The sequence below is a fragment of the Oncorhynchus mykiss genome, chromosome 1 (assembly GCF_057628025.1).
Source record: "Oncorhynchus mykiss isolate SJ-2025 chromosome 1, ASM5762802v1, whole genome shotgun sequence".
NCBI lineage: Eukaryota > Metazoa > Chordata > Actinopteri > Salmoniformes > Salmonidae > Oncorhynchus > Oncorhynchus mykiss.
In genome coordinates, this window is record NC_143022.1 from 77396762 (window position 1) to 77403885 (window position 7124).

Consider the following 7124-nt stretch of genomic DNA (forward strand, 5'->3'; position numbering starts at 1 on the left):
ACTCCCCAGGTGCTCTCATTTGTTGACTTCTGTAACTGTAAAAGCCTTGGTTTCATGCATGTTAACATTAGAAGCCTACTCCCTAAGTTTGTTTTACTCACTGCTTTAGCACACTCTGCCAACCCGGATGTCTTAGCCATGTCTGAATCCTGGCTTAGGAAAACCACCAAAAACACTGAAATCTCCATCGCTAACTACAACATTTTCCGCCAAGATTGAACTGCCAAAGGGGGCGGTGTTTCAATCTACTGCAAATATAGCCTGCAGAGTTCTGTATTACTATCCAAGTCTGTACCCATACAATTCAAGCTTCTACTTCTAAAAATGCACCTTTCCAAAAACAAGTCTCTCACTGTTGCCGCTTGCTATAGACCTCCCTCTGGTCCCAACTGTGCCCTCGATACCATATGTGAATTGATTGCCCCCCATCTATCGTCAGAGCTCGTGCTACTAGGTGACCTAAACTGGGACATGCTTAACACCCCGGCCATCCTACAATCCAAGCTTGATGCCCTCAATCTCACACAAATTATCAATGAACCTACCAGGTACTACTCCAAATCCGTTAACACGGGCACTCTCATAGATGTCATCCTAACTAACTCGCCCTCCAAATACACCTCTGCTGTTTTCAATCAAGATCTCAGCGATCACTGCCTGCATCCGTAATGGGTCTTCGACCAAACGACCACCCCTCATCACTGTCAAACGCTCCCTAAAACACTTCTGCGAGCAGGCCTTTCTAATCGACCTGGCCAGGGTATCCTGGAATAACATTGACCTCATCTCGTCAGTAGATGATGCCTGACTATTCTTTAAAAGTGCCTTCCTCACCATCTTAAATAAGCATGCCCCATTCAAAAAAAATAGAACTAGGAATAGATATAGTCCTTGGTTCACTCCAGACCTGTCTGCCCTTGACCAGCACAAAAAAATCCTGTGGCGTTCTGCATTACCATCGAATAGCCCCCGTGATATGCAACTTTTCAGGGAAGTTAGGAACAAATATACACAGGCAGTTAGGAAAGCTAAGGCTAGCTTTTTCAAACAGAAATTTGTATCCTGTAGTACTAACTCAAAAAAGTTCTGGGACACTGTAAATCCATGGAGAATAAGAGCACCTCCTCCCAGCTGCCCACTGCTCTGAGGCTAGGAAACATTGTCACCACCGATAAATCCACTATAATTGAGAATTTCAATAAGCATTTCTCTATGGCTGGCCATGCTTTCCACCTGGCTACCCCTACCCCGGTCAACTGCCCGGCACCCTCTACAGCAACCCGCCAAAGCCCCCACCATTTCTCCTCTACCCAAATCCAGATAGCTGATGTTCTGAAAGAGCTGCAAAATCTGGACCACTACAAATCAGCCGGGCTAGACAATCTGGACCCTCTCTTTCTAAAATGATCTGGCAAAATTGTTGCAACCCCTATTACTAGCCTGTTCAACCTCTCTTTCGTATCGTCTGAGATTCCCAAAGATTGGAAAGCTGCCGCGGTCATCCCCCTCTTCAAAGGGGGTGACACTCTAGACCCAAACTGCTACAGACCTATATCTATCCTACCCTGTCTTTCTAAGGTCTTCGAAAGCCAAGTTAACAGACCATTTCGAATCCCACCGTACCTTCTCCGCTATGCAATCTGGTTTCAGAGCTGGTCATGGGTGCACCTCAGCCACGCTCAAGGTCCTAAACGACATCATAACCGCCATCGATAAGAGACATTACTGTGCAGCCGTATTCATCGACCTGGCAAAGGCTTAGTCAATCCCCACATTCTTATTGGCAGACTCGACAGCCTTGGTTTCTCAAATGATTGCCTTGCCTGGTTTACCACCTACTTCTCTGATAGAGTTCAGTGTGTCAAATCGGAGGGCTTGTTGTCTGGACCTCTGGCAGTCTCTATGGGGGTGCCACAAGGTTCAATCCTCGGGCCGACTCTCTTCTCTGTATACATCAATGATGTCGCTCTTGCTGCTGGTGATTCTCTGATACACCTCTACGCATACGACACCATTCTGTATACTTCTGGCCCCTCTTTGGACACTGTGTTAACTAACCTCCAGACGAGCTTCAATGCCATACAACTCTCCTTCCGTGGCCTCCAACTGCTCTTAAATGCAAGTAAAACTAAATACATGCTATTCAACCGATCACTGCCCGCACCTGCATCACTACTCTGGACGGCTCTGACTTAGAATACGTGGACAACTACAAAAACCTAGGTGTCTGGTTAGACTGTAAACTCTCCTTCCAGACTCACATTAATCATCTCCAGTCCAAAATTAAATCTAGAATTTGCTTCCGATATCACAACAAAGCATCCTTCACTCATGCTGCCAAACATACCCTCGTAAAACTGACCATCCTACCTATCCTTGACTTCGGTGATGTCATCTATAAAATAGCCTCCAACACTCTACTCAGCAAACTGGATGCAGTCTCTCACAGTATCATCAATTTTGTCACCAAAGCCCCATACACTACCCACCATTGCGACCTGTACGCTCTCGTATGTTGGCCCTCGCTTCATACTCGTCGCCAACCCCACTGGCTACAGGTTATCTACAAGTCTCTGCTAGGTAAAGCCCCGCCTTATCTCAGCTCACTGGTCACCATAGCAGCACCCACTCGTAGCACGCGCTCCAGCAGGTATATCTCATTGGTCACCCCCAAAGCCAATTCCTCATTTGGTCGTCTTTCCTTCAATGACTGGAACGAACTGCAAAAATCTCTGAAGCTGGAGACTCATATCTTCGTCACTAGCTTTAAGCACTAGCTGTCAGAGCAGCTCACAGATCACTGCACATAGCCCATCTGTAAACAGCCCATCTATCTACCTACCTCATCCCCATACAGTATTTATTTATCTTGCTCCTTTGCACCCCAGGATCTCTACTTGCACATTCATCTTCTGCACATCTACCATTCCAGTGTTTAATTGCTATATTGTAATTACTTAGCCACCATCGTCTTAACTCCCTTATCTTACCTCATTTGCACTCACTGTATATAGACTTTTTGTTTTATTTTGTTCTACTGTATTATTGACTATGTTTTGTTTATTTCATGTGTAACTCTGTGTTGTTGTATGTGTCAAATTGCTATGCTTTATCTTTGCCAGGTCGGACTTGCAAATGAGAACTTGTTCTCAACTAGTCTACCTGATTAAATAAAGGTGAAATATATATATTTTTTAAATTGAATGAACATCAAGGCTTTTAGACATACTTTTGTAACCTTTTTCAGCTTTATGCAAGTCAACAATTCTTCATTTTAGGTCTTCTGAGATCTCTTTTGTTCGAGGCATGGTTCACATCAGGCAATGCTTCTTGTGAATAGCAAACTCAAATTGTGTGAGTGTTTTTATAGGGCAAGGCAATTCTCACCAACATCTCCAATCTCGTCTCATTGATTGGACTCCAGGTTAGTTGACTCCTGACTCCAATTAGCTTTTGGAAAAGTCATTAGCTTAGGGGTTCACATACTTTTTCCAACCTACACTGTGAATGTTTAAATGATGTATTCAATATAGACAAGAAAAATACAATCATTTGTGTGCTATTAGTTTAAGAACACTGTGTTTGTCTTTTGTTGTGACTAGGATGAAGATCAGATCTAATTTCATGACTAATTTATGGAGAAAAACAGGTAATTCCAAAGGGTTCAAATACTTTTTATTGTCGCTGTATGTTAGAATCAATGCCCTCCAAGCCCAAGCCATGGCTGCACCCCTGCACAATCATGTGAAATCCACAGATTAGGGTCTAATGAAGTTATTTCAATTGACTGATTTCCTTACACTGTATGAACTGGAACTCAGTAAAATCTTTTAAATTGTTGCATGTTGCATTTATATATGTTCAGTATGACTTATTTCTGTCCACTATGTGATAGCATTTGTTATTAGTCAGGAGACACAATTGCAATTCAAAATGTGACCTGCATTAGAAAAATCACCCACATGATGTCTGTACACGCTGAAAGAGACAATGTTAGTAATTTCCACATGCCTATTATCTATAGTTTTCCTTCCTCTTTAAGAACACACAGCTTGCTGTTCAGAACATTACATGTGATACACTCCCTACTGAGGGTAACCATAGGGACTGCTGGTTTGACTGACACACACACACACACACACACACACACGTGTGACTTTGCCTCCTCTGTGACAGCCGAGCCACTGGTGTAATCCTCAAGCTTTTCAGATTACTCCAGTTGGGGTCACATCCTACACTGGGTCAGTTTTCTATGTTGTCTGTGTCAAAGTAGAGAGCTGACAGTCTGTCCACTAGCCCAGTCTGCAATATGGACAGGACATTCTCTAGTCTCGACAAAATCCTCACCCTCTCTGCTCTATGAGTGTGCTTTGAATTTGCATATTAATTAGGTAAAAAAACTAAGTGTATATCTATCCAATAAGAAAAAGACAGCGGATTGAACCTGGTTAACCTCACTACACAGCTGACTATCCCTGAGCATGCGTCTCAGCAAGTCAACGAATATAGTTAATAACAGCGGATTGCACCGAGCAAGTCCTGGCAAGGGACAGACTGTAGGAAAGGCCTACTAGAGTGCTAGCTGAAATAGTTTTTCTTAAGAAATGCTGAGCCTCAGTGTACCACACAAAACATGTTTTATACTAAAAGGCCTTGACTATTCGTACCTAAACCCAGTCCTCATACGCTTTTAACATGAGCATCTGTCTCACTCCCTTTCTCTAACTCTCTGTGTGTGTGTGTGTGTGTGTGTGTGTGTGTGTGTGTGTGTGTGTGTGTGTGTGTGTGTGTGTGTGTGTGTGTGTGTGTGTGTGTGTGTGTGTGTGTGTGTGTGTGTGTGTGTGAGAGAGAGTCTTTGCCAGGCAGCTGAAATAGACTCCGTGGGAGGGTGTTCTCTCTCCCAGGCGTCCGTGACAGCCACAGCCACGGTTGCTTCTGCAGTGGGGCAGCCATCTGCGGCCATTGTCTCAGTTGCACAACACAGGCTCACACGCATGGCTGCCCCCTAAAAGCCAGCCCCTCTACCCTCTGTCCTCCCCCTTCCTTTCCTGCCAAGGAAAAAATGACTTCTTAATCAGTCAAAGGCACAATAGTAATAGACCGTCCACTAGAAATGAATTCAATTTCAAAGTAAGTTTTATTGTAGAGCTCTGAGGCTTTCAATTTTAGATGGTGAAATATGGTCATTTCATGGTATCCTATATATATGGGCCAATAAATATTATTCTGTACTTCATTTGAAGTGGTCCCACAATGGAACAATTTATTTAGAGTTGACTCTTTCAGAAGTCAAGTCTATTGAAGTCAAACATAACAATACAAAATGCTAACTTGGTAAATAAAGCTTGTCTCCAGAATATGTTATGTTTACAGTGTCTTCAGAAAGTATTCACACCCTTTGACTTTTTCCACATTTTGTTGTGTTACAGACAGAATTTAAATTTGATTAAATTGAGATTGTGTCACTGGCCTACACACAATACCCCATAATGTAAAAGTGGAATGTCTTTTGTGATTTTTACAAAAAAATGAAAAAAATGAAAAGCTGAAATGTCTTGAGTAAATAAGTATTTAATACCTTTGTTATGGCAAAGTCCAGGAGTACAAATTGGCAAGTCCAGGAGTAAGTCCTGGCAAGTCCAGGAGTACAAAGTCACATAATAAATTGTATGGACTCACTATGTGTGCAATAATAGTGTTTAACATGATTTTTTAACAACTACCTCATCTCTGTACCCCACACATTTAATTATACGCAATGTCCGTCAGCTGAGCAGTGAATTTCAACCACAGATTCAACCACAAAGACGAGGGAGACTTTCCAATGCCTTGCAAATAAGGGCACCTATTGGTAGATGGGTAAAAAAAAAGCAGACATTGAATATCCCTTTGAGAATGGTGAAGTTAAACTTTGGATGGTGTATCAATACACCCAGTCACTACAAAGATACAGGTGTCCTTCCTAACTCAGATGCTGGAGAGGGATGAAACCGCTCAGGGATTTCAATGTTGACTTTAAAACAGTTACAGAGTTTAATGGCTGTGATAGGAGAAAACTAAAGATGCATCAACAACATTGTAGTTACTCCATAATACTAACCTACACGACAGAGTGAAAAGAAGGAAGCCTGCACAGAATACAAATATTCCAAAACATGCATCCTGTTTACAATAAGGCACTAGAGTAAAACTGCAAAACATTTGCCAAAGTAATGAAATTTATGTTGTGAATACAAAGCATTATGTTCAGGGAAAATCCAACACAACATATTACTGCGTACCACTCTTCATATTTTCTAGTATGGTGGTGGCTGCATTTGCAAAAATGTCTGAAAACATGTTTTCACTTTGTCATTATGTGGTATTGTGTGTAGCTGGGTTAAAAGGTATTTAATACATTTTGAATTCTGGCTGTAACACATCAAAATGTGGAATAAGTCAAGGGATATGAATACTTTCTGAAGGCACTGTATGTTTTAAAACTGTCTCAAAGTAGCAACAGGGGGTGCTAAAGTAACTAAGGGCTCTATTCAACCCGCATCCCGGAAGTTGAACTTTACAGCCGTGATTGAATAGAGCCCTAAACTTTGGGGAAGGAACACGTGGGATTTATAATCCCAAATGCTTCCACAGTGTGTACTCATACTCTAAACTGTAACTTTGGAGGCACATTCCCAACCACATCAAGGCCCTGCAGAGCATCCAATTTCAATACATCAAAGTGATTGAGGCCGGATGACAATGCACTTTATGTGAGGACTTGATGTGATAGGTAGAGGAAGACATTTCCAGCAGGTTCATTTCCTCTCTCCTTGGTCACACTTGATTTTTTAGAACTGATAACATTCAATGACCTCCAGCCTCATTTGTTTTTACCTCATAACTTAAGTTTGTTTTTTTTTATACAGATGCTAGTCATAATGATGGTAACAATATACAAGACAAGTAAAGCAATTATTTGAACCAGTCTAAAACCAAATATATGAAATAATGTGTTACAAATTATGTGAACTATTTGTATCATGAAGGTGGAGTGATCACTTGAGCAAAACATTTTAAGTATATTGTTCAGTCCATTTCAGGTAGTTGTAATTGTTTATCTATATTGAGCATACTGATGTAGT